Raw genomic sequence first — 27,585 nt, forward strand, 5'->3', positions numbered from 1 at the left:
TAAGAATTTGAGAAAGCAGTGTGAATGAACAGGTATGCGAAATATTAATACATCCTGATTCCTAAGGCAGAAGCAACACCCCAGAAATTTGGGGGTTCAAGAATTCCAGCGTACTTGCTAATTAACTTGGATGTATTAGTCAGGATAAGTTAGAATATGCTACAGTAACAATTTCAAAATTCTCAGTGGTGTGGCACAACAAAAGATTATTTCTTACTCATACAAAGTCTTTGGCAGATCTGGGAGACTGGGCAGGATTGCTTTTCTCCATGTACTGGTGCAGTTTTCCATGCCACTTAGATTTTATGGTTTCTCCATACCAACATACACTCCCATGGTTGTGGTGGTCTAGAAAGAGAGCATGGAAAATCATGAACTGGCTTCCATCTGTAACTCACATTTCAGTCACATAACTACACCTAACTTCAAGAGGGCATGTGCCCCCCACTCCCGGAACAAAAGGAAGATCAGAAATCTTGGTGGCAAATATTAGTAATGTCTACTACAGTTACGTAGCAGATCTTTAGATTTTACTTGTATTCCTATAGCAAATATAAAATGCAAACGTTTCCAGGTATTTTCAAGCATCAGAAGCTTTTTCCCACCTTCCTCCCAGTTGTTCCTTGCTTCAGTATGGTGTGACCAAGAAAAAAAGAGAAATAAAAAATAGGCTTCAAATACGTTATTTATTTTAATCCAATCCACATTACTAGTGAAGAACTAAGAGCTCTCTTGTATCTATCGTCAGGATTTTCAAACTCAGCATTATTGACATTTTGGGCCAGATCATCCTTGGGGACTGTCTTGTGTTGCAGGATATAAAGCTGCATCTCTGGTCTCTACCCACTAGATGCCAACAGCATCCCTCCCACCATCCAGTCCAGTTGTGACAACCAAAAATGTCTCCAGATATTGTTAATTGTCCCTGGGGGGCTAAAATTATTCCTGGTTGAGAACCACTTTCCTACTTGCTGCTTTTGACCACTAGGAAGGGTTCAGATCATCTAACACATGAAATGACCCAATATTGAGGACAGGTAGAAATACACCAAAGATAATACACTTTGTCCTAGACCCACCACTGAGACTTTGGGCAAGTCTTTGAACCTCTCATTACCTTATCTATAAAATAGGAAGAATAATGTTACCTGGCTCACAAGTTCATTGTAAGAATTAAATGACACTAAATAACCCATCCTTTTCTCTCTGTTCTTGGAAACTACTTCTATATACATCCAGTTCGTATATACACATGGAGACTATTTCTAGACTTTCTGTTCTGTTATACTTGTCTCTGCATATTCCTGTGAGAGTTCCTCACTGTGTTGATTAATCATTGTTATTATTAAGCCCTCTATTATCTACAAGTGACTTGTCTGGGAAACTCAGCAATCAGGAAAGAGGCTGGAAACTGAGAAGTGAAGAAAAAGGCCTGCAGAAGCCCTGCACTAAAGCGCAAATACTTTTCTCACTGTGAAGTCCCCCAAGGTTATAAATTCTTTTTTCTTCAGCCCCTGCACCGTCTTGTGCCTCAGACACAGGTACAGGCACCCAATAAATGGTTGATGAAGGACCAAATGACCAACTTCAGACATAAGTCAAATAAGCTTATCATTACAGGGTTTCCCCACATCACCTTAGGTTAGAAGTCCCAAATTAGGTGGGATGAGGACAGCGAAGGTATTAATACAGGCAGGACTGGCATCAGCAATAAGTGACAGGTGAAAGTCTGACATTAAAAGAAGAAATTAAAGGGCAGACATTAATTTAAAAATAAAAACCACATGCTCTGGAGAGTAAGCAGCCATACACATCACAATAACCCCTTAGCTGCATTACACTGTCAGTGCATAATAATTGACATCCCTAATAATGACTCTGACATTTTAAAATTGCCAATTTCTGTTCAGCACATTCTATTTTTAAAAATTCAGAGTAGTGTGTAAGGCATTTGAGAAAGATTTCCGTCACAGATTTATAAAATATGTGATTTGAAATATACCTTAGAGATTACCTAATCTGTTTTCAAGATGAAGAAAGTCAGTCCCAGAAAGGTGAAGAGCACCTGTCCAAGGTCAGGTGGCTGGACGGGCAGAGTTGGAACTAAAGCCTTAGTTTGCTGACTCCCTGGCAAGTTCTTTTTCTACTACAGCACATCTTCAAAAACATAAATATATTTAATTAAAATTATCAAATTAATATTTGGCAACTCAATAAGGGTACACTTAATATGGAATTCTCCTGTACTGAGATATTAATCTACTGGTGCTCATTAAGCCTTTGTGTTGCTTAAAGAAAAATAGTTGTTTAGATCTGGCAGGTGTGTCAAAGGAAGGAGAAAGCACTCAAGTGACTAAACTTTCTAGAAAAGAAGGGAAGATTTACATGTAAGAAGTCAGAACAATGCAAAGCAGTGTGGAGGGTGGCAATGAGTCTGACTGTGTGGAAACTAACTTTGGTTGCTCTGGGAATCAAGAGATAGGAAACATCAACCCATGGCAAGTGGTCAAGGACAGCACAGGGGTGGGGTGGGACAGGTCACCTGAGTTGGACTCAGAGGATATATAGACTTTGGAAAAGAAAACAAAGATGTTCTAGATGTGAAGAACAACATTAGAAAACACTAGAAGGGGATGGAAGCCTGGATCACATTTTCTAAAGCACTCATTTGAACAGGTTATCTAACAAGTATGAGTTATTTATGAAGATGGGGAGTGGTTACAGCAAATATTAAAAATTTAGCCTGTCCTGGAAAATCTAAGTTGAAGAAAAGAGAGGATAAAGAAAATGGCCCAATTGTTCTAGAACAGCACCGTCTGATAGAAATATAATGCATGCTACACATATAATTTAAAATTTTCTAGTAGCCCCGTTAAAAAAAACAAGAAGTGACAGACTAAATTCATTTTAAAAATATATTTTATCTAACTAAATATATCCAAAATGTTATTATTTCAATATGTACTCAATATACAAAAATTAATGGACTTTTGTGGCAGCTTCCTAACACTGCCTGCTTTGTATTGCTCTGCTCCAATCCACTCTCCAAATGTAGCCAGAGTACTCTTTCCAAACACAAATCAGGTGAAAGATATGGCCTGAGCAAGGTAGTGGCAAGGCACATGAGTGGAACTGAGAAATATTTTGGCACTCAAAATGGCAGAACTTTGTGATTTCTTGTGTCATAGATTGCCTGTTAAGGCGGATACTGAAATGGAGTGCTCATGGCAAGTTGTGGTGTCCTTGAAACTGATCTTCATTGTTCTGTAACATCCACTGAACTCCTTTGGTTGTGTATATATAAGAGGAGAGGGCACGCATTGTTCAGTGTGGGAAAAGATACTGGAACTCCATACCTGCTTTCTGAGATTCAAAGCGTAGGAGTTAAAGGGAAGTCATAAGAAGTCATTTCTCACCTTGGTTATGGAATGTGGCAATGCCAAGGCCTCCAGGAGGGTCTCCCAAAACCTCATACAAACAAGCCATGAGATAAAGAGCCTACAGTTGGGCACCTGCTGCCGTGACAGAGGTACCAACAGTTAGACTGTGCCAGAGCCAATCCAAAGGGCTTGCTCTTTGCCTCTAGTCTCTATATCAGGAGCCAGCCAGGACAGCAGAGTGAGTCGAGGTCCAGAATACAGGCTAGTCCCCTTCTTCACTGCTGGTCTGCAGAAGTGGGGGCCAGGTTTGAGCTGAGAAGAGGGAGAAAGTTTTGAATTGAATGAGAGATTAATTTTTTGACAGTTTACATTTTAAAACGCAAATATATTCATCTTGTTCAAAAAAAATAAACACTATAAAAAGATCAGCAGTGAAAAATCTTGCTTCCACCTCTATATTTCAGTCACCTAATTCTCCCTAAGAGGTCATTACTTTTATTAGTTTCTGAATTAGTTTCTCGTGGCTACTGTAACAAATTACTGCAAATTTGGTGGCTTAAAACAAAAGTTTATTCCCTCAAACTTCTGGAGGCCAGAAGTCTGAAGTCTGTGTCAGTGAGAGGAAATCAAGGTGTGGGCAGGGCTACGCTCACTCCAGAGTCTCTAGGGAGATTCTGTTCCTTGCCTCTTCTGGCTTCTGGTGGCTGCTGGCATCCCTTGACTTGTGGCTGCATCATTCCATTCTCTGCCCTCATGGTCATATTGCCTTCTTCTCTTGTGTGTGTGTAATCACTCTCTGCCTCTCACTTATAAGGATACTTGTGATGACATTTAGAGCCCACCTGCATAATCCACGATAATCTCCTTAACTTAATCATATCTTTTGCCATATAAGATAATAGTCACAGGTTCCAGAGATTAGGAAGTGGATATATCTTTAGGGGCTGTTATTTAGCCTACTACTGTTTCTTATGCGTCTCTCTATATATAAACAAACGCAAGCACATAGGAAAATATACTCACATTTTCTCACTTTCTAACACAAAATGTAATTTACCATACACTGTTCTGTACTTTACTGATTGACCAATATATGTTGAGATCTTTCCATATCACTGCATAGTGAGCATCCTCCATTTTTACAGGTGCATAGAATACCATTGAATGGATGTATACAATTTATTTAACCAATTGCATTCAGTTTTCATTTTTCTGACGTTACAATGGCAAAGTAAACAACTTTGTATGTGTGTATACACATACATACATGTTTGCAAAAATATTTTATGATAAATTCCTAGAAGTAGGATTTCTTTGTCAAAGGGCATATGCATTTGTGATTTTGTTCAGGTATTGCCAAATTGCCTGGTTAGGAGCTATATCTATTTGCTCTCCCACTTGTAAAGTATAAAAAGTGCCAGTTTCTCCATGTCCTTGAAGGCAGAAGGCATTGTGAAAGAACATTTGGATTTGTGCCAATCTGATCAGTGAAAAATATCTCAGTAAATTGCTTGTGTATATGTGAACATGATTTTTAAGAGTTGCAGAATATTACATCATGTGAATGAAATAAATTCTAAAACCATTTTTCCTCTCGTTAGACATTTCATTTTTTATTGTTTGAAATAGTGCAATGATCATTTCTGAGCATATATCTTTTTCCACATACGGACTGCTTCCTCAGAATAAATTTCTAGCAGTGCTCATGCTCAGTTTGAGTATTTAAGGTCCTTGATATATATTGCAAAACGGCTTTGTAGAAAAGTTTTACCTATTTTATTTTCACCAGTAGCAAATGAGGGCCAGATATCAGAATCTTAATTGCATTTATTTATAGGAATTGCTTGCAAGTAAGCAATTACAAGTCTTTTTGGTTCCTGGATGCAAATTCAACGTGGGGAGGTAGGGGTTTCCTCATACCTCCAACAAGCAATTCTCTAGACACCACCTGAGCGTCCTACACTTCAACTCAATTCTGACGCCTACCTACCTAGAGATAGTGTCAGATCCCACAAGTTAAGGGTTCAATCCTACAAGACTGCCCCCCACCCACTTCAGACGCCAGTCACAAGCCCAGGCTGTTACCGGTACTTCTGACCAACTGGCTATAAATCAGAGGTTCCCATGACCCCTTCCTTGGGTTCAATTAATTTGCTAGAGCAGCTCACAGAACTCAGGAAACCCATTTACTCACTAGATTACTGATTTATAATATTATAAAACGATATAACTCAGGAACAGCCAGACGGAGGAGATACATAGGGCAAAGTATGTGGGAAGGAGCGCAGAGCTTCCATGTGCTCTCCAGGCGTGCCACTCTCCCCAAATCTCCACGTGTCCACCAGCCCAGAAGCTCTCCAAACCCAGTCCTTTTGGATTTTTATGGAGGCTTCATTGCATAGGCATGATTCATTAAATCATTGGCCACTGGTTATTGAACTCAATCTCCAACCCCTCCCTCCTACGGAGAGGAAGTTCCAACCCTCTAATCACATGGTCAGCTCTGCTGGCAACCAGCCCCCATCCTTAGGTGCTTTCCAAATGTCACCTCATTAACATAACAGAAGACACCTTTATCACGCTCATCATAAGAAATTCCAAAGGATTTAGGAACTCTGTGCCGAAATTACAATGAAGACCAAATATATATATATATATTTCTTATTATATATCACAATATCACAACAAGTAAGGAGTTTTAACTCAGGGGTAATATTAATAATAACAATAATAACATTAAAATAATAATACAGACACTTATTGGGAGCTTATGTGCCAGGTGTTTTCCTAAACATTCTATATGCATTATGTCATTTACGATCCCCATTTTACAGTTGAAACTGAGAAGTCCAGCTTCTGGCCAAAACCTATGTGTGATTTTTCAGGCTTAACCAATAGGCAATTACAAAGGCTTTACCTAGCAGGCCTCACCAGGGAAAGGAAAGCTGCCTCCCTACACCAGACAGTGCACAACCAATCCATCGCAACTCTAAAGGGAGTTGCAGCCTAGGACTCAGGTTCTCCTGGTCAGCCAAGCTTTTAACTCATGTCTGCATCCCTAGCCCAGATGCCTTCCTTCAGAGGCCTCCTTATCCGGAGCCTTCCTCAGGTGCCTCCATGGAAACCTCTTTATCAGAGCCTAGAAGACGAAGGCCTTGAAGACACTTTTCTCCACTATGAGTCAGTCCTTTTCTACTCCTAGTTCTTCCCCTCTCCCTCCCCCTGGCCCCTAGGCCCATAAAACTGCGGGAGCCTCTTGTTTGAGGCTCCCTCAGCAGGGAGATGACCCCCAAGTCTGTGCCGATTCACTTGACCCTCAACCAATGTACCCTTCCATGGTGGAAAATGGAACAGTGGGAGCCAGCGCTTTATCCAGTTCAGACTCTTGCTTACACTATCACAGTAAGTGAGTAAATGCTTGAATGCTACTTTTATTTTGACTTGTCTTAATCAGCTACTCTGATACCTGGCATCTCAGCTGTCTCCAGCTCAGCTGAGCTCTGGACAGAAACTGAGGCCCATGGAGGTTAAATAACTAGCCTAATATTCATAGCTAGTAAGTGGTGGATCCCAGATTTGAACCCGGGCTGTTTTCTAAAATAAGAATAGCATACATGATTAGTTAAGAGTAATTAAGCCAACAATGAGCCATTACATGCAGTCTGCTCTCTTTTTTCCTTAGCCTACCTAAACGTTTGTCAATTTTGTTTATCTTTTCAAAAAACCAACTGTTAGTTTCATTGATCTTTTCTATTGTCTTTCTAGACTCTATTTCATTTATTTCTTCTCTGATTTTTGTTATTTCCTTCCTTCCACTAACTTTGGGCTTAGATTGTTCTTGTTTTTCTAGTTGCTTGAGGTGTAAAGTTAAGTTGTTTATTTGAGGTATTTATTTTTTCTTAACGTAGGCATTTATCACTATAAACTTCCCTCTCAGCACTGCTTTTGCTGCGTCTCATAAGTTTTGGTATCTTGTGTTTCCATTTTCATTTGTTTCAAGATATTTTCTGAAGTCCCTTTTGATTTCTTCTTTGACCCATTGGTTGTTCAGGAGCATGTTGTTCAATCTTCACATATTTGTGAATATTCCAGATTTCCTCCTGTTGTTGATTTCTAGTCACATACCATTGTGGTCAGAAAAGATACTTGGTATGATTTCAGTCTTCTTAAAAATGTTAATTTGGGGGCCACAAATACTTGTTTTGTGGCCCAACATGATCTCTCCTAGAGAATGTTCCATGAACCCCTGAGAAGAATGCTTATTCTGTTCCTGTATATGTCTGTTAGGTCCATTTGGTCTAAAATGTAGTTCAGGTTCAAGATTTTCTTATTGATTTTCTGTCTGGATGATCTATCCCATGTTGAAAGTCGGGGTATTGAAGTCCTCTACTATTATCATATTGCTATTTCTCTCTCTAGATCTGTTAATAATTGCTTTACATATTTAAGTGCTCTAATGTTGGGTGCATATATATTTACTATTATTTCCTCTTGATGAATTGACTCCTTTATCATTGTATAATAACCTTTGTCTCTTAGTACTTTTTTGACTTAAATTCCATTTTGTCTGGTATAAGTATAGCTATTGCTATTCTCTTTTGATTTCCATTTGCATGGACTATCTTTTTCACTCCTTTTACTTTAAGCCTATTGTCCTTAGCTGAAGTGAGTCTCTTGTAGGCAGCATATAGCTGAGTCTTGTCTTCTTTTCAATCCATTTAACTACTCTATGTCTTTTGATTGAATAATTTAGTCCGTTTATATTTAAAGTCATCATTGATAGGTAAGGACTTACTATTGGCATTTTGTTAACTGCTTCCTGGGAGTTTTGTGGATCTTGTGTTCCTTTGTTCTTCTCTTGCTTTCTTCCTTCATGATTTAATGATTTTCTACCATAATATGCTTTGTTTCCCTTCTATTTATCTCTTTCTGTATCTACTATAAGTTTTTGCTTTTTGGTACCATGAGGCTTACATAGAACATCTTATATTTATAACAGTCTATTTTAAGTGGATAATAACTTAACTCCATTTGCATACAAAAGCTCAACACTTTTACTCCCCACTCCCAATTTATCTTTTTGGTATCACAATTTACATCTTTTTATATTGTGTATCCATTAACAAATTATTTTAGTTATAGTTATTTTTAATACTTTTATCATTTAACCTTTACACTAAAGTTATAAGTGATTTATATACCACTATTACAATATTAGAGTATTCTGAATTTGACTATATAGTTACCTTTACCAGTAAGTTTTATACTTTTCATATGATTTCATGTTTTTAGTTAGCATCCTTTCTTCTCAACTGGAAGAACTCCCTTTAGCATTTCTTGTAAGCTAGGTTTAGTAGTGATGAACCCCTTCAGCGTTTGTTTGAGTGAGAATGTAATTATCTTTCCTTCATTTCTGAAGAAGAACTTTGCCAGGTAAAGTATTCTCGGCAGGCAGTTTTTTCCTTTTGGCACTTTTACTGTATCATCCTACTCTTTCCCGGCCTGCAAGATTTCTGCTGAGAAATCTGCTTATAGCCTTAATGGGGGAGGGGATGGCCCTCGTATGTGATGAGCTTCTTTTATCTTGTTGTTTTCAAGATTTTTTTTGTCTTTGTTTTTTACAGTTTTATTATGTCTCAGTGACTTCATTAGGTTGAACTTCATTGGGAAGCTTTGAGCTCCATGTACCTTGATGCCCATATCTTTCCTCAGATTTGGGAAGTTTTCAGCCATTATTTATTTTTTTTGCTGGGAAAGATTCACCCTGAACTAACATCTGTTGCCAACCTTCCTCTCTCTTTTTTTCCTCCCCAAAGCCTCAGTACATAGTTGTACGTTCTAGTTGTAGGTTCTTCTATTTCTTCTGTGTGAGCTGCCACCACACTATGGCTACTGACAGATGAGTGGTGTGGTTCTGTGCCTGGGAACCAAACTCAGGCCACTGAAGAGGAGTGCGCCAAATTTTAACTACTAGGCCATCAGGGCTGGCTCCAGCCATTATTTCTTTAAATAAGCTTTCTGTTCCTTTCTCTCTTTTCCTTCTAGGACTCCTATAATGCCAATATTGTGTCACTTGATGTTGTTCCATAGTCTCATAGGCTTTCTTCATTTTCTTTCATTCTTTTTTTTTTTCTTCTCTGTATGGATAATTTCAAATATTTGTCTTCTAGTTCACTGAGTCTTTCTTCTGCATGGTCAAGTCTGATGTTAAAGCTCTCTATTGCATTTTTTTAATTTCAGTCATTGCATTCCTCATTCCTCAGTTCCAAAACTTGTTTGGTCTTTTTAATGTTTTCTCTCTGTTGAACTCCTAAATTTGTTCTTGCATTATTTTTCTGATTTTGTTACATTGTTCATCTGTGTTCTCTTGTAGCTCTTTGATCTTTATTTTGAATTCTTTGTCAGGCAATTTTTGGATCTCCATTTCTTTGAAATCAGTTACTGGAAGTTTATCATGTTCCTTTGGTGGTGTTATGTTTCCTTGACTCATCATGATCCATGTAGCCTTGTGTATGTGTTTGTGCATTTGAAGAACAGTCACTCTTCCAGACTTTATGGACTGACTTTAGTAAGAAAAATTCTTCACCCATGGGTCAGGGCATACTGTGGCCCTTGGTCTAGTGGTATGAGGCCCCAAGTGTGGGAGCATGTGGTCTCCTAGGTCTGGGGATGGTGTGTGTGTGGTGTCTCATTGGCTAAGGCAGCTGTTTTCCGCAACATTGACAACTGTAGGATCCTTTGTGGCGAGAGCTGCAGGGTGTCTGTGGTGGCTGCAATGGATGTTACAGTCCTTAGTGGTACCTCCAGGTCCAGAGGCAAGGGACCAGGGCTGGTGGTAGTTCTGTTCAGAGCTGGTGATATGCACACACTTAGCTGTGGGCACTGGCTATAGGTGCCTGTGTGGTGGCAGGGGCCAGCTTCAGGCACACATGCAGTGGTGAGGACCAAGGCCAATGTCAGGCACCAGGATCAACTGTGGTCACACAATTATCTGCAGGGTCCCAGGCTGTTTAGTGTACCCTTGCATAGCTGCAGGGGCTAGCCACAGGCATATGCATGGCAGTGGGGGCCAATAAAGAGTCAGAGCCATTGGTGTGCAGGCACACATCTGCAGGGGCTAGCTGTGGGCACATGTGGTGGTATAGGCCTGTGAAAGGAGTCAGAGCCAGTTCCAGGCACCCAAGCAGCTGTGGGGCCTGAGCTTTTGGTGTATACTCATGTGGCTATAGTGGCTAGCCTTGGACGCACACACAGAGGTGGGAATCAATAATGGAAGTTGGGGCCAGCAGCCTACAGGTGCACAGCTGCAGGAGCTAGCCACTAGTGAATGCGGTGGTGCACACTGTGATGGAGTCAGGACCAGCTCCCAGTGCATAAGCAGCTGGGGGAGACTTTACTGTCAGTGTGTACTTATATGGCTGCAGGGGTTAGCCACGGGCACATGAACAGCAGTGGAGGTTGGTTATAGGAGTTGGGCTGGTAGTGTGCAGGTGCAGGGCAGTAAGTGCTAGTTGAAAGTGCATCGAGCAGTGTAGGCCAGTGACAGGAGTCAGGGCAAGATCTGGGCCCATGAGGAGCTGGGTGGACCTCAGCTATTGGTGTGCATTCATGCAGCTGCACAGGCACATGCACAACAGTAGAGGCTGGTGACAGGAGTTGGGATTTGGTGCATGGTGTGTGGCTGCAGGGGTTAGCTGTTGGCATATGCAGTAGTGCAGGCCAGTGACAAGAATCAGAGCCAGATCCGGGCACATGAGTAGCTGTGGGGGCCTGGGAAGTCAGCATCCACTTATGCAGCTGCAGGAGCTAGATGTGGGCATGCACATGGAGGTAAATGCTGCTGACAGGATTCAAGACCAGGGGCATAGCTGTAGGGGCTAGCTGTGGGCAAATGCTTGGCAGTGAAGGCCTGTGACAGGAGTCAGGCTGTATCCAGGTGTATAAGCAGCTGCTGAGGCCTGGACTTTTGGCGTGCACTCATGCATCTACAGGGGCTAGCAGCAGGTATGTGCATGGTGGTGGAGGTTGGCTGCATGGACCTAAGCTGGTATTATGTACCTGCACAGTCCCAGAGGCCACAGTTGGTTTCCAGTGCAGATCCTGGGTCCTGGGCATCCTGTGGCAAGGTGGCCAGGGGGAGGGAGAGGAGAGTGGGGATGGACTCAGGCAGCTGGTGTCTGTGAATGCAAAAACCTGTGGGGCCCTCAGTGGCAAAAGTTGCAGGGTGTACGGTGGCTGTGCTTGGTTTCCTCAGTGGCAAAAGCTGCTGGGATCCTCTTTGGAGCAGTATGCTGGGATCTGTGAAGAGGTCTTCAGTGACGAAAGCTGCAGGGGTCCACAGCATCCACAAGGCCTTTTAAGATCCTCAGTGGCGAACACTGCTAGGGTCCTCTACAGAGCAGGCCACTGGGAACCATGTTCACTCCCACCACATGGCTTGTACTGGTAGCCCCTGCCCTTCTTCATTGTTCCTAGCTATCTCTAGATGTCTCAGCAATACATCTCTGGGTATGGTGACACCAAAGCAGGTCTTTTGTGCAGTGCCCCAAAAGATTGGAGAAGCTGGTTGCTCACCCCATTTTCCTTTCCCAAGCAAGGGGAACTATCTCAGGCCAGGGAGCTCCCTCTTGACACTGAGCAATACTGACCTTGCACTGGGATGATGCAGGTAAAATGAAACTGTTCTTCCTTCTCCTTTTTGTGCAATTATTCTCAGGCTTTTGGGTCCACTGTGTTACTGAAGCTTTTTTTTTTTTTTTTTCCCTTTTTTTTTTTTTTTTTTATTAATGTTATGATAGATTACAACCTTGTGAGATTTCAGTTGTACATTTTTGTTAGTCATGTTGTGGGTACACCACTTCCCCCTCCGTACCCTCCCCCCACCCCCCCTTTTCCCTGGTAACCACCAATCAGATCTCCTTCTCAATATACTAATTTCCACCTATGAGTGGAGTCATATAGAGTTCGTCTTTCTCTGACTGACTTATTTCGCTTAACATAATACCCTCGAGGTCCATCCACATTGTTGTGAATGGGCCAATTTCGTCTTTTTTTATGGCTGAGTAGTATTCCATTGTGTATATATACCACATCTTCTTTATCCAATCATTAGTTTCTGGGCATGTAGGCTGGTTCCACGTCTTGGCTATTGTAAATAATGCTGCAATGAACATAGGGGTGCAACGGACTCTTGAGATATCTGATATCAGGTTCTTAGGATAGATACCCAGTAATGGGATGGCTGGGTCATAGGGTATTTCTATTTTTAACTTTTTGAGAAATCTCCATACTGTTTTCCATAGTGGCTGTACCAGTTTGCATTCCCACCAACAGTGTATGAGGGTTCCTCTTTCTCCACAACCCCTCCAACATTTGTCGTTCTTGGTTTTGGATGTTTTTGCCAATCTAACGGGGGTAAGGTGATATCTTAGTGTAGTTTTGATTTGCATTTCCCTGATGATTAGCGATGATGAACATCTTTTCATGTGTCTATTGGCCATATTCATATCTTCTTTTGAGAAATGTCTGTTCATGTCCTCTGCCCATTTTTTGATCGGGTTGTTTGTTTTTTTGTTGTTAAGCAGTGTGAGTTCTTTGTATATTATGGAGATTAACCCTTTGTCGGATAAGTGGCTTGTAAATATTTTTTCCCAATTAGTGAGCTGTTTTTTTGTTTCAATCCTGTTTTCCCTTGCCTTGAAGAAGCTCTTTAGTCTGATGAAGTCCCATTTGTTTATTCTTTCTATTGTTTCCCTCAACTGAGGAGTTACAGTGTCCGAAAAGATTCTTTTGAAACTGATGTCAAAGAGTGTACTGCCTATATTCTCTTCCAAAAGACTTATTGTCTCAGGCCTAATCTTTAGGTCTTTGATCCATTTTGAGTTTATTTTGGTGTGTGGTGAAAAAGAATGGTCAATTTTCAATCTTTTGCATGTGGCTGTCCAGTTTTCCCAGCACCATTTGTTGAAGAGACTTTCTTTTCTCCATTGTAGGCCCTCTGCTCCTTTGTCGAAGATTAGCTGTCCATAGATGTGTGGTTTTATCTCTGGGCTTTCAATTCTGTTCCATTGATCTGTGGACCTGTTTTTGTACCAGTACCATGCTGTTTTGATCACTGTAGCTTTGTAGTATGTTTTGAAATCGGGGATTGTGATTCCGCCGGCTTTGTTTTTCTTGCTCAGGATTGCTTTAGCAATTCGCGGTCTTTTGTTGCCCCATATGAATTTTAGGATTGTTTGTTCAATTTCTGTGAAGAATGTTCTTGGGATTCTGATTGGGATAGCATTGAATCTGTATATTGCTTTAGGTAGTATGGACATTTTAACTATGTTTATTCTTCCGATCCATGTGCAAGGGATGTCTTTCCATCTCTTTATGTCATCGCCTATTTCTTTCAAGAGAGTCTTGTAGTTTTCATTGTATAGATCCTTCACTTCCTTGGTTAAGTTTATCCCAAGGTATTTTATTCTTTTCGTTGCTATTGTGAATGGGATAGAGTTCTTGAGTTCTTTTTCTGTTAGTTTATTGTTAGTGTATAGAAATGCTACTGATTTATGCACGTTAATTTTATACCCTGCTACTTTGCTGTAGTTGTTGATTATTTCTAATAGTTTTTCGGTGGATTCTTTGGGGTTTTCTATGTATAAGATCATGTCGTCTGCAAACAACGAGAGTTTTACTTCTTCGTTACCTATTTGGATTCCTTTTATTTCTTTTTCCTGCCGAATTGCTCTGGCCAGCACCTCCAGAACTATGTTGAATAGGAGTGGTGAAAGTGGGCACCCTTGTCTTGTTCCTGTCCTCAGAGGGATGGCTTTCAGCTTTTGTCCATTGAGTATGATGTTGGCTGTGGGTCTATCATATATGGCCTTTATTATGTTGAGGTACTTTCCTTCTATACCCATTTTACTGAGGGTTTTTATCATAAATGGGTGTTGGATCTTGTCGAATGCTTTCTCTGCATCTATTGAGATGATCATGTGGTTTTTGTTTTTCATTTTGTTAATGTAGTGTATCACGTTGATTGACTTGCGGATGTTGAACCATCCCTGTGTCCCTGGTATAAATCCCACTTGATCATGGTGTATAATCTTTTTGATGTATTGCTGTAATCGGTTTGCCAAAATTTTGTTGAGGATTTTTGCATCTATGTTCATCAGTGATATCGGCCTGTAGTTCTCCTTCTTTGTGTTGTCCTTGTCAGGTTTGGGGATCAGAGTGATGTTGGCTTCATAGAATGTGTTAGGGAGTTCTCCATCTTTCTCAATTTTCTGGAACAGTTTGAGGAGAATAGGTATTAAGTCTTCTTTGAATGTTTGGTAGAATTCTCCAGAGAAGCCGTCTGGTCCTGGACTCTTATTTTTGGGGAGGTTTTTGATTACCGTTTCTATTTCCTTACTTGTGATTGGCCTATTCAGATTCTCCATTTCTTCCTGATTCAGTTTGGGGAGATTGTAGGAGTCTAGGAATTTGTCCATTTCTTCCAGGTTGTTCAATTTGTTGGCATATAGTTTTTCATAGTATTCTCTTATGATCTCTTGTATTTCATTGCTATCTGTTGTGATTTCTCCTCTGTCATTCCTAATTTTATTAATTTGCGATTTCTCTCTTCTTTTCTTGGTGAGTCTGGCTAGGGGTTTGTCAATTTTGTTAATTCTTTCGAAGAACCAACTCTTTGTTTCATTGATCCTTTCTATTGTCTTTTTTGTTTCAATATCGTTTATTTCTGCTCTTATTTTTATTATTTCCCTCCTTCTACTGACTCTGGGCCTTGTTTGTTCTTCTTTTTCTAGTTCTGTTAGGTGTCGTTTGAGGTTGCTTACGTGAGCTTTTTCTTGTTTAGTGAGGTGAGCCTGTATTGCGATGAATTTCCCTCTTAGGACTGCTTTTGCTGCATCCCAAATGATTTGGTATGTCGTGTTCTCATTTTCATTTGTCTCCAGATAATATTTGATTTCTTCTTTAATTTCTTCAATGATCCATTGTTTGTTGAGAAGCGTGTTGTTTAGTCTCCACATTTTTGCACCTTTCTCTGCTTTTTTCTTGTAGTTGATTTCTAGTTTAATAGCGTTATGATCAGAAAAGATGCTTGATATTATTTCAACTCTCTTGTATTTATTGATGTTTGCTTTGGTTCCCAAAATATGGTCAATCCTTGAGAATGTTCCATGTGCACTTGAGAAGAATGTGTAACCTGCTGTTTTTGGATGAAGTGTTCTATATATATCTATTAAGTCCATCTGGTCTAATTTTTCATTTAATTCTATTATTTCCTTGTTGATTTTCTGTCTGGATGTTCTGTCCATTGGTGTTAATGGTGTGTTGAGGTCCCCTACTATTATTGTATTGTTGCTGATGTCTTCTTTTAGTTCTATTAAGAGTTGCTTTACAAATTTTGGTGCTCCTGTGTTGGGTGCGTATATATTTATAAGTGTTATGTCTTCTTGGTGGAGAGTCCCTTTTATCATTATATACTGTCCCTCTTTGTCTTTCTTTATCTGTTTTGCTTTGAAATCTACCTTGTCTGATATTAGTATAGCGACACCTGCTTTCTTTTGTTCATTATTAGCTTGGAGTATTGTTCTCCATCCCTTCACTCTGAGTCTGTGTTTGTCTTTGGGGCTGAGGTGTGTTTCCTGGAGGCAGCATATTGTTGGATCTTGTTCTTTGATCCATCCTGCCACTCTGTGTCTTTTGATTGGGGAGTTCAATCCGTTTACATTTAGAGTGATTATTGAGACGTGGGGGCCTACCACTACCATTTTGTGTCTTGTTTTCCGCTTTTCTTCAGTTTCCTTTGTTTCTCGTCCCATGGTTTAATCTGTTCTGATGTAGAGCTGCTACTCTCTGTTGTTGTCCTTCTACTTATCTCCTCTGCTCTTGGTTTTGTAGCCCCTTTCCTTTTTTGGATTTTTCAGGAATGAGGGTTTTCCTGAGGATTTCCTGAAGAGGAGGTTTTGTGGCAATGAACTCCCTTAATTTTTGTTTATCTGGGAAAGTTTTTATTTCTCCATCGTATTTGAAGGATATTTTCGCTGGGTAGAGAATTCTCGGCTGTAGGTTTTTGTCCTTCAGATTTTTGAATATATCATTCCACTCTCTTCTAGCCTGTAAAGTTTCTGCTGAGAAATCTGCTGATAGCCTGATGGGGGTTCCTTTGTAGGTTAGTTTCTTTTGCCTGGCTGTCCTTAATATTTTCTCCTTGTCGTTGACTTTTGCTAGCTTCACTACTATATGCCGTGGAGTTGGTCTTCTTGCATTGATAAAGTTTGGAGATCTATTGGCTTCTGTCACCTGAAGATCCATCTCCCTCACCAGATTTGGGAAGTTCTCAGCCATTATTTCTTTGAATAGGTTTTCTGCCCCTTTCTCCTTCTCTTCTCCCTCTGGTATACCTATAATCCTTACGTTGCATCTCCTAATTGTGTCTGATAATTCTCGGAGAGTTTCTTCATTTCTTTTAAGTCTTGCTTCTCTCTCCTCCTCTGCCTGCAACAATTCTATATTGCCATCTTCCAAATTGCTAATTCTTTCCTCCATATTATCGGCCCTACTGTTCAGAGCATCTAGATTTTTCTTAATCTCCTCTATTGTGTTCTTCATTTCCAGTATTTCTGTTTGGTTCTTCTTTATCGTATCAAACTCTTTTGTGACATAGCTCCTGAACTCGTTGAGTTGTCGGTCAGAATTCTCTCTTAACTCAGTGAGTATTTTAATGATGGCTGTTTTGAAGTCATCATCATTTAGGTTATATATCTCATTTTCTTTGGGATTGTTTTCTGTGTATTTGTTACTTTCTTTCTGTTCTGGAGATTTAATGTATTTTTTCATATTGCTTGATGATGTTGATTTGTGCCTCCGCATGGAGATAGAGTTTAGTTGCTCCTTTCACTTGTTTCAGCTGCTGCGGTGGGGGGAGCAGCTGTTTATACTTCACCAACCAGGAACCCTGTCCGTAGTTGCTAACTGGGCCTGGGCCCCTCTTCGTAGCCACAGTGGCCCTTTGGATTCCCTCCTCTGCCGTGGGGGCCGTCACGGGGGGCTTCAGACTGCAGGTGCCTACTGTTGTTGCCCACCTAGATGCGCTCTCTCCTTGGGGTCTGCAACGGTGTTATGGGCTTTTCCAGCGGCCAGGGGTGGGATCACTTTTATTTGTCGCTCGGTTGCTGTCGGCACCCACCAAATCTCACTTGTCCTCTATGGGTCGCAGGAGAGCTATTGGCATCTTCTACAGTCTGTGGTTAGTACACCTAGCTATGCTGCTTTTGCCCTGGGGTCTTCCAGCCTTGTGGCTGGCGGCTGGGTGCCTTCTACTGGTGCTGTGCAGAGGCTTTCCCTAAGGCTTCTGTGAGCCTGTAGGGTTTCCCCCTAGGCTACTAAGCTGGGTCTCTGGAACTCTCTCCAGCCCCAGTCCTCTCCGAGATCTCCGGCAATCCCTAGCCTCACCGGGTGGGCAACGGCAGCTGGGGGTCGCCCCGCCCTCTGGGCTTCTCTCCGGGCCTCTGCCGGGAGCTCTGAATGCTCAGCGTGGCCCCTCTGCTACCGGCAGACAGAGAGTTTTGTCTGCTGCCTGGCGGAGCTCCGGCGCTTCCCCTCCGGGTCGCCGGACCCGCCTTTGAAAGTTCCCCCGCCCCGGTCCTCTCCGAGATCTCCGGCAATCCCTAGTCCCACGGGGCGGGCAACGGCAGCTGGGGGACGCCCCGCCCTCTGGGCTTCTGTCCGAGCCTCTGCCGGGAGCCCTGAATGCTGGGCGTGGCCCCTCTGCTAATGGCAGACAGAGAGTTTTGTCTGCTGCCCGGGCGGAGCTCCGGCGCTTCTCCACCGGATCGCCGGACCCGCCTTTGAAAGTTCCCCCGCCCCGGTCCTCTCCGAGATCTCCGGCAATCCCTAGTCCCACGGGGCGGGCAACGGCAGCTGGGGGTCGCCCCGCCCTCTGGGCTTCTCTCCGGGCCTCTGCCGGGAGCCCTGAGTGCTCAGCGTGGCCCCTCTGCTACCGGCAGACAGAGAGTTTTGTCTGCTGCCTGGGGGAGCTCCGGCACTTCCCCTCCGGGTCGCCGATCCGGCCTTTGAAAGTTCCCCCGCCCCGGTCCTCTCCGAGATCTCCGGCAATCCCTAGTCCCACGGGGCGGGCAACGGCAGCTGGGGGTCGCCCCGCCCTCTGGGTCTGTCCGGGCCTCTGCCGGGAGCCCTGAGTGCTCAGCGTGGCCCCTCTGCTAACGGCAGACAGAGAGTTTTGTCTGCTGCCTGGCGGAGCTCCGGCGCTTCCCCTCCGGGTCGCCGATCCGGCCTTTGAAAGTTCCCCCGCCCCGGTCCTCTCCGAGATCTCCGGCAATCCCTAGTCCCCCGGGGCGGGCAACGGCAGCTGGGGGTCGCCCCGCCCTCTGGGCTTCTCTCCGGCCCTCTGCCGGGAGCCCTGAGTGCTCAGCGTGGCCCCTCTGCTACCAGCAGACAGAGAGTTTTGTCTGCTGCCTGGCGGAGCTCCGGCGCTTCCCCACCGGGTCGCCGGACCCGCCTTTGAAAGATCCCCCGCCCCGGTCCTCTCCGAGATCTCCGGCAATCCCTAGTCCCACGGGGCGGGCAACGGCAGCTGGGAGACCTCCGTGCCCTCCGTGTCTCTCTCTGGGACCCTCCGGGCGCCCCGAGCACCAGGCCGGGTCTCCCCGCCAATGGCGGGGAGAGACTCTCCCCGCGGGCTCAGGTGTGCAACTCCAAAGTTTCCCTCTGCGTTTAGGAGTAATTGCGGGGGGTTTAAGTAGGGTTCTGGTCACCTGTTTCCACCGTCGCTCCTCTGTTGTGTTCTCGCTCCTGCCCTAAATGTGTGTGGATCCTCTGGGGGCGTCCGTTGGAAGAAAGCCGCTTGCGGGTACTAGGCTGCCCGTCGGGGTCGGAGAGTTTTCACCTATTTCCACATCCTCCCGGAGGAAAGTCCGTCCGCCTTCCGATGTATAGTCGCGTGGGTGTCTCAGACGTCCTGAGATGCTGTCTGGATAGCCTTTGTCAAGCGATAAGTGTCCAAATAATTGTAGACTCGAAGGGCGAGAGACAAAGAGGACTACTCACGGCGCCATCTTGGAATTCCTCTGTTACTGAAGCTTTTTAAGTGGACTTCTGAGCTCTCCCAGAGCTATTTTTGTTAGTGGATAGCTGACTAACTTGTTCTTTGTGGAGGAAAGGAGGCTCGGGTCTCCTGCTCTGCCATCTTGATGATGTCACTCCCCTGTTGTCATGTATTTTAATTCTACAAATAATTTAAACTCGACATGAAATTATTGTTTTATGCAATATTTATTCATGTATATTTACTCACTATATTTTCTCATTAGTTCTTCATTCCCTCTTGCATTTTCACATTTCCATACAGCATCGTTTTGTTCCTGCCTGAAGAAATCTTTTTAATATTTCTTTTAGAACAGGCCTCTTGGTAAGGGATTCCCTCAGTCTTTGTCTGAAAATGTCTTTATCTTCATTTCTTAAGCATATTTTTGCTACACATAGAATTGTAGGCTCAGTTATTTTGTATAAGCAGTTTAAAGAAGAAATTCCATTGCTTTCTGGTTTCATTTGTTTCTGATAAGATATTGGCTGTCAGTTACACTGCTGCTCTTTTGAAGGTAACATACCTTTCTTCTCTAACCACTTTTAAGATTTTCTAATTGACTTTGCTAATGAAAGGCATCAACTCAGAGATTCAAGAAGCTCAGAAAACTTCAAGTAGAAAAGACAGGTGTTTTTCCATGATGTGCCTAAGTGCGGTTTCCTTTTTCGTTTTTTACTTGTAGTTTTCTGAGCTCCTTGAATCTCTACGTTGATGTCTTTCATCAGTTTTGAACAAATTCTCAACTATTACCTCTTCAAATATTGCTTTTGTTTCATCGTCTTTTTTTTCTCCAGATTTTCAATTACATGAATGTTAATGCATTTGAGTATGTCTGAATGTCTCTTCTACTCTAACCTTTTTTTCCACCTTCTCTCTCTGCTTTAGTTTGAGTGTTTTCTATTGACCCATATCCCAGTTCACTAATCCTACATTCTGCGTCTCCCTGCTGCTTAATTCATACACTGAGTTTTAAATTTCAGATACTGCACTTTTCAGTTCTGAACTTCCTATTTGATTATTGTTTAATGATTCTAATTGTTTAAATTTTTCCATCCTTTCATCTATTTTGTCCTTTTCTATTTTGAATATATTATACAACATATTTTAGAGTTCTTATCTGCTAACTTCAATATCAGCAACATCTGTGCATTTGCATTCTATTTTTTTCTCTTAATTATCAGTCATACAGTCTTGCCTCTTTACATATCTAGAAATTATTTTATCATGTGCCAGATAGCATGTATAGAAGAAGAATCATAGAAGTTCCATGGAAAAGAGCATTTCCCTTTTATTTCACTAAGCAATTAGGGTGAGCAGCTAATCAACTCAATCCAATCAGAAATTGAGTTTGATCCAGGATCTATTATTGCAAGTTTAGTAAGACTAAATCCACTTCTGCTATGTTCCTGTTCCTACATTCTGGAAGTACAGATCTCCTCAGCCCTAGAAGCTAACAGAGAACAGCTCTGACCTTCAGAAGTTTTCAGCTCAGCCCTTTAGCCTCCTACTTCATTCAGCTTAAAAACCTGCAGATGTCTTGAAGAGGAAACCGGTCAGGCGTTTGATGCAGAGCTCCTCCCTGGAAGCACTATACAACTGAAAGAGATTTCAGTCTGCCCTTTAGAAGTTTTTGTGCTAGCTCCCCTATGTCTTGCGCAGCCACAGAACTATAAAAATATCCCAATGTGAAATCTGTACTTTTAAGGCCCTAAATGTTTCAATTTGTCACTACAGCACTATGCAACTGCTAAAAGTCTGCTGACTTCTCTGTCCCTAAGCAGAAGCCCTTTGCCTGGACCAAGACTGATCCACAGCCTGCCCCAGATAAACAAAGGGCTGGCAATTATCAAGTCACTTTGGAACAATTTTCCCTTTTCTGTAATTTTAGTTCGTCCAGTCCTGTTTCCTCAGCTCTCTGAGTCCTTTAAAATGTGATTTTTATAATGTATCCAGTATTGTCTAGCAGGAGAGTGGACCTGTGGCAACCTATTTCATTTCACTGTTACATGAAAGTCCAGTTTTTTCAATGTCGTTTTAATTTGCATTTGCTTATTATGTGAAGTTATACATGTTGTTAAATGTTTATTTGCATTTCCTTTTCCATTAATTGTTTTAGTTTCTTTGCCCCCTTTTTCTACTGATTCTTTCCCTTTATCATTTTCAAGACATTTTCTCTGTACTGTGGAGATTAGTCCTTCTTTTGAGATATGTCACAAATAGTTTTTCTGATGTTATCTTTTGACTTACTTTTTTTTTAATCAAGATTTTTTTCCCTTTTATGTCTTCTGGATTTTGTGAAACAGATTGATAAATCTCCCCCACTCCAGGTTAATATGGAAGTCTTCCCTTATTTTCATCTAATATTTTTTTGTTTCCTTTTTTTATACTTGAAACTTTGATCTATATCAAATTGATCCTGGAAATGGGCACATTCTCCCCTTCCTCCCACAGATGGCTACTTGAATTTCCTATGACCATCTTTCCCTTACTGAAGTGGAACATCATCATTATAATGGACTAAATTCTCATGTATTTGGTCCTATTTCTGAAATTTCTATTCTATTGCGGTATGTGGCTATTTGTGCACTTGGAACACACTTACTGATATTTTACTATACATCTTAATATCCAGTAGGGTGAATCTCTATTCCCCACCGTGCTTTTCTTTTCAGAGTTTTCATGGCTTTGGCCTGCAGATTTTTCCACAAGAACTTTAAAAGCAGCTTGATTTGTTCCAAAAGAAGTCTATTTGTATTTTTATTGTGATTGGGTTAAATCAATAAACTGAGAGAAAACTGACATCGCAATGATATTGAGTCTTCCCCTCCAAAAATATATGTATTGCTATTTTTAAAGTCATTTTTTTTATCCTTTAGTAGTATTTAAATATTTTACTCATTCAGGTCTCGCACGTTTCTTATTATGGGTACTTTTTTGTTGTTATTGTAATTATGATATGTTTGCTTTCTTATAGAGTCTCATTTTGAAGATAATAGATTGGACTGAACTTTTCAATGCCTGAAAATCAGATTGCTCTTCAGTACCTGAAAGTACCAGAGAAGCCATAGGGATGTGCCAGAAATACTGTCTGAGAGTAGGGAAAGGAGATTGCTTTCATTGAGTTCAGCCCATTTAATAAAAGTCTACTTTCATAAAATGGTATGGATTTATTGAAGGAGTTCAAACTACTCTTTTCCCTAAATTCTCTATATCAGTAACCCAAAATAAAAACCTGGGAGTCCTCCTTAACTACTCCCTTTCGTTCTGCTGACCATCTATCCATGGTTTTTAACTCAGAATCATATTTGTAGCTTTTAGAAATACATATAGCCAGGCTCTACCCTTGGCCATTCTGGTTCAGGTCTAGGGCAAGCCTAGGCATTATGTGTGTGTCTGCATATACTCACACACATTCAAGTCTAGTGATTCTGATTCCCTACCTTGTAAGAATCATTAATAAATTAAAAACTAAGTTCTGTTGACTATATACCCTAAATATATCTGCAATATTATTTCTTTAGTTTTGCCTTTGCCAATTTAAATCAATACTTCATCATCTCTCACTGAGACCACTCTGGCAATCTCACTGCTATTTCTGAATCTCTTCATTCCTTACGATCCAGCGTCCAAAGAGCTAACAAGGTCATCTATATAAAATAAAAATCAGATCATGCCACCACTTGCCAACATAAATTCCTTCAAAACTTCCCATCTATGATTCCTAAACATTGATCACTGACTAGTGAAAGGCCATATGTTTCCACTGGTGTGTTGCACAATGAGATTGAGAAAAATAGAGACAATGTAATGATTTTTTCACGAAACTAAATTTACTCAGTTTAAACTATCTGTATTCTATGATTATATATTTAATATAAATATATTGTTTTATAAAGTGATGGTGGCATGGGTGCCACTTTTTAACATCCTTACCTGGCAAAACAAAAAGTTGTCAAATCTATGCTGGCCTCGCCAATTTGTAAAATTACAGCCACCCACATGATCAGTCTGGGAACCACTGATTGAAGAATTAAATATAAGTGCTTTAATGTGTCACGTGATATGGAAATCCTCCCCCACTCACACAAACACACCAAAGTTGGCTCTTTACGTGAATTTCTTAAAGCTACAATTCATTCATTGATATTTTCTTTTCAAAAAAATTACACTAATATTAGTTAAGCACCAATTATGTGCAAAGTACTATGCTAGATGGGATACAAAGGTAAGCAAGACAGAAAATGGGCCCTGCCCCCAAGGTAGTTAAAAGGACAGGGGTTTTACATTTTGGAGTCAACAGCCTCGATTTCAAATTGGAGCTAACTATAGTACCTGCCTATAATTAGTTAGCTATGAAATTATAATTATAGTCACTAAAAAGAAGTATAATGTACTACAAAAGTGTATACTAAGGGGATTTGACCTGGTCTTAGAGGGTCAAAGGTTTCCATGAGGAAGTGAATTAAGCACCAAGATCTGAAGGATGAATGGGCATGAAACTAGGTGAATGAGAGAGTAGGAATGGAGAGAGAGCAGCACACATAATGGGAACAGCATGTGCCGAGTTTGAGATAGAAAGCAAAATGCTGTGCTTGAAGAACTGAGAGAATGTCAGTGACTCATGCCTACAGGGACAGGAGTAGAATCCTAGCTAGGCTCATGAGGTAGGTTAGATGACACCATACCTTGTACGCCACATATGCATTTTGATCTTTATTCTAAAAGTAATGCGAAGCCACTGAGTGAACACTGAAACAATGGAAAGATGATGAATGGCTTTTCAGCAGATCAGTTTTGTGCTTTGACAACTGTAGCTGCTGTTTGGAGAAGAAGACTGGAAGGAAGCAAGAGTAAAAACATGGAGACAAGTTGGGAAGCTGCTGAAATAGTCCAGGTAAGAAATAATGGTAGCATGGAACAGGAAGGTAGCAATGAAGGTGGAGGAAAACTTGATAAAATTAAGATATTTAGGAGGATGGATTGACAGAATCTTATACTTTAACACTAACCATCTGCTTATAGTCCTATGCAAATATCGTTCTATTTTTCATTGCTTTTACAATGACCTACGCTTCTTCCTCAAAAACACCCTTGATTTTTTAATTTTTAAAACTAATGTAAATGATAATAAGTGTTGTATTAGTTTTCTAGGACTGCCAAAACAAAATGCCACAAACCGAGTGGCTTAAAACAACAAAAATATATTGTTTCACAGTTCTGGAGGTTAGAAGTCTGAAATTGAGATGTAGGCAGGGTCATGCTCCCTCTGAAATCTGTCGAGGATTCCTTCCTTGCCTCTTTCTATCTTCTGGTGGTTTGCTGGAAGTCTTTGGCATTCCTTGGCTTCCAGCTACATAACTCCAATCTCTGTCTACATTGTCACACTGCTTGTGTTCTCCCTCTCTCTGTCTTCATATTCTCTTATAAGTACACCAGTCATATTGGATTAGGGGCCCACCCTACTCCAGTATGACTTCCATCTCAACTAATCATATCTGAAATGACTATTTCCAAACAAAATCACTCATTTTGAGGTACTGGGGTTTAGGACCACATCATATCTTTTTGGGAGGACACAATCCAACCCAAAACAAATGCCTATGTAAAAACACTTAAGGAGGGGCTGGTCCAGTGGCATAGTGGTTAAGTTCACCCACTCCACTTCGGCAGCCTGGTGTTCATAGGATTGGATCCCAGGCATGGACTAAGCACCACTCATCAAGCCACACTGTGGCAGCATCCCACATAAAAAAAAGAGGGAGACTGACACAGATGTTAGCTCAGTGACAATCTTCATCAAGCAAAAAGAGAGAAAGATCAGCAACAGATGTTAGCTCAGGGCCAATCTTCCTCACATACACATACACACACACACACACACACACACACGCACTTAAGGAGGAGTAAACGGTAAACGTGCAAAGTCTACCTCTCGTAACCCAGGCCCAAGCCAATCAACACAGGGTATTCAAATATCCACAGGACATTTTAGGACTGAATGTGAGACTGAATGTGAGACTGAATGTGGGACTATAAGACATGAGGAGAGATATTCCTTTGGAAAAGAAGGTTCCTCACTCTTCCATAAGCTTTCTCCTTCTGGATGGAGTGGTGTGCGGACGTGTATCCTGGAGGTGTTGCAGGCCATTTCTCCCATGTGGGGAGCCTATGTTAGAATGAAGTTGAGAACATCCTTGATATTCTGCTGAGCTGCTGAATCAAACCAACTCAAGCTTGCACACCTCCCACCAGTTACAATAGCCATGATCTCTCCTTTACTGGTCAATTTGTTTTGAGTTGGGTGTTCTTTCCATATAAGTCCTAATGGATAAAGGTGTCATTAGGCATTGTACAACCATCATCTTTTCATTGTTTCAGTGTTCAGAGTAATTTTTCATTGTTAGGAGTTAAATAAAAGATATCCTTCAACAATGACTATGGACATAAGGCATGGAAGATAACCTAAATTGGAAAAAGTGAAAGAAGAAAGTAAGATTAAGCTTATGTATCCTTTGGTTTTCCTTTTGTCACCAAAAATGCTGGAACACAGATAATGCAGGGCAACACTTTTGTGCAGAATTTGTATCAATGGAAGTACAATGCTAGCAGAGATGGATTACCTTGCATTTATCCATTCAGAAAACACATCAGACTGTGAGGACTTTATGGAATGACACCAAGACTATACTTGAAAACTTGAGTTTTCCTCAACACAAAAGCCTTGACTTTGGCAATACCATAGGTTTGCTTATCACCTTGCCTCTCAGAGCGTGATCCATGAACCAGCAGCAGCAACAACACCTGAGAGCTTGTTAGACATGCAGTCTCAGGCCCCGCCTAGACCTACTGAATCAGAATGTAGAGTTGAACAAGATCCCCAGGTGATTTGTATGTATATTAAAGTTTGAGAAACAAAGGTACATTACATTGTCAAGAGAAAGATGCCATTGACAAAGAAAAATCTGTGAAGCTGTGCCCCCTGAAATGGTGAAGCTGATTTGCTACTTGTTGTAAAGAGGCGGCTCTCAACCCTGGCTGTACATCAGTATCACCTAGGGAGCTTTTAAACTGATGCCAAGGCCCAAGGAAGAACCTAGACCAACTGGATCAGAATCTTTGGGGTGGGGCTTAGGATCAGCAAATTGCTTTAAGAAGTCTTCAGGTGATTCTTATGTACAACCATGGCTGAGAATTGTCAGTGTAGAATAAGGGTTGGTGAGAGAAGGAGAGAGAATTAGTGTTTAATGTGTACAGAGTTTTAGTTTTGCAAGATGAAAAAGTTCTAGACCTCTGATGCAAAACCATGTGAATATACTTAACACTACTGAACTGTACACTTAAAAACGATTAAGATGGCAAATTTAACTTTATGTGTTTACCACAACAAAACAAGTAGGCAAAATAAATTCACAAAATCAATTTAAAGAACTTATTTGCTTTAACGTACATGGATATCATTTTAATTTTTAGAACAAATTTTGTTTCTAAAAGAGTTTTGAAAGTAACTATTTTATGGGTTCACCAATATAGTAAAACCAATTTTTCAATCAATAAATATTTCAAAATCACATGATTTAAATATTTTAAAGCCCTTTTTACTGTCCCAAGTGTTCTGGTTTGAACTTCTTTCTTTCTGTTTACATTTCTCCCAGGGCCTTTCTTCAGAGGGCAACAGGCCTGGCGGATGATCCCTGAATCATCAGGCAAAATTCCATTATATTATACCACTTTAATCCACAACCACCCCCAACATGAATACCTTAGCTTTTATCAGACCCTCAAAGACCAAAATTAAGAATTCCTGCTCCCAGATAGTGGCCCTATTGGGTACAGTACCCTAACACTTTTATGGTCTATCTCAGTGTAGCATACAACTCTGTGACACTATCTCTTCCATTAGGACTGCAAGCCTTGGGGCCGGCCCGGTGGCGCAGCGGTTAAGTTTGCATGTTCTGCTTCTCGGCAGCCCGGGGTTCACCAGTTCGGATCCTAGGTGCGGATATGGCACCGCTTGGCAAAAGCCATGCTGTGGTAGGCATCCCACGTATAAAATAGAGGAAGACGGGCACGGATGTTAGCTCAGGGCCAGTCTTCCTCAGCAAAAAGAGG

General features: G+C 41.4%; 1 protein-coding gene across 1 annotated transcript in view; it reads right to left on the minus strand.

Moving 5' to 3' along the window:
• Positions 1-217: 217 nt before the first annotated feature.
• The window catches only part of FANCB (FA complementation group B), a 59,036-nt gene continuing 31,668 nt past the window's right edge, over positions 218-27,585 (minus strand). Inside the window, exons 10-11 of the transcript XR_011535801.1 lie at positions 3,417-3,692; positions 218-348 (exon numbers count right to left, since the gene is read on the minus strand). The gene's annotated coding sequence lies outside the window, so the exon portion shown is untranslated. The remainder of the gene's footprint in view (positions 349-3,416; positions 3,693-27,585) is intronic.

The sequence above is a fragment of the Equus przewalskii genome, chromosome X (assembly GCF_037783145.1).
Source record: "Equus przewalskii isolate Varuska chromosome X, EquPr2, whole genome shotgun sequence".
Lineage (NCBI taxonomy): Eukaryota > Metazoa > Chordata > Mammalia > Perissodactyla > Equidae > Equus > Equus przewalskii.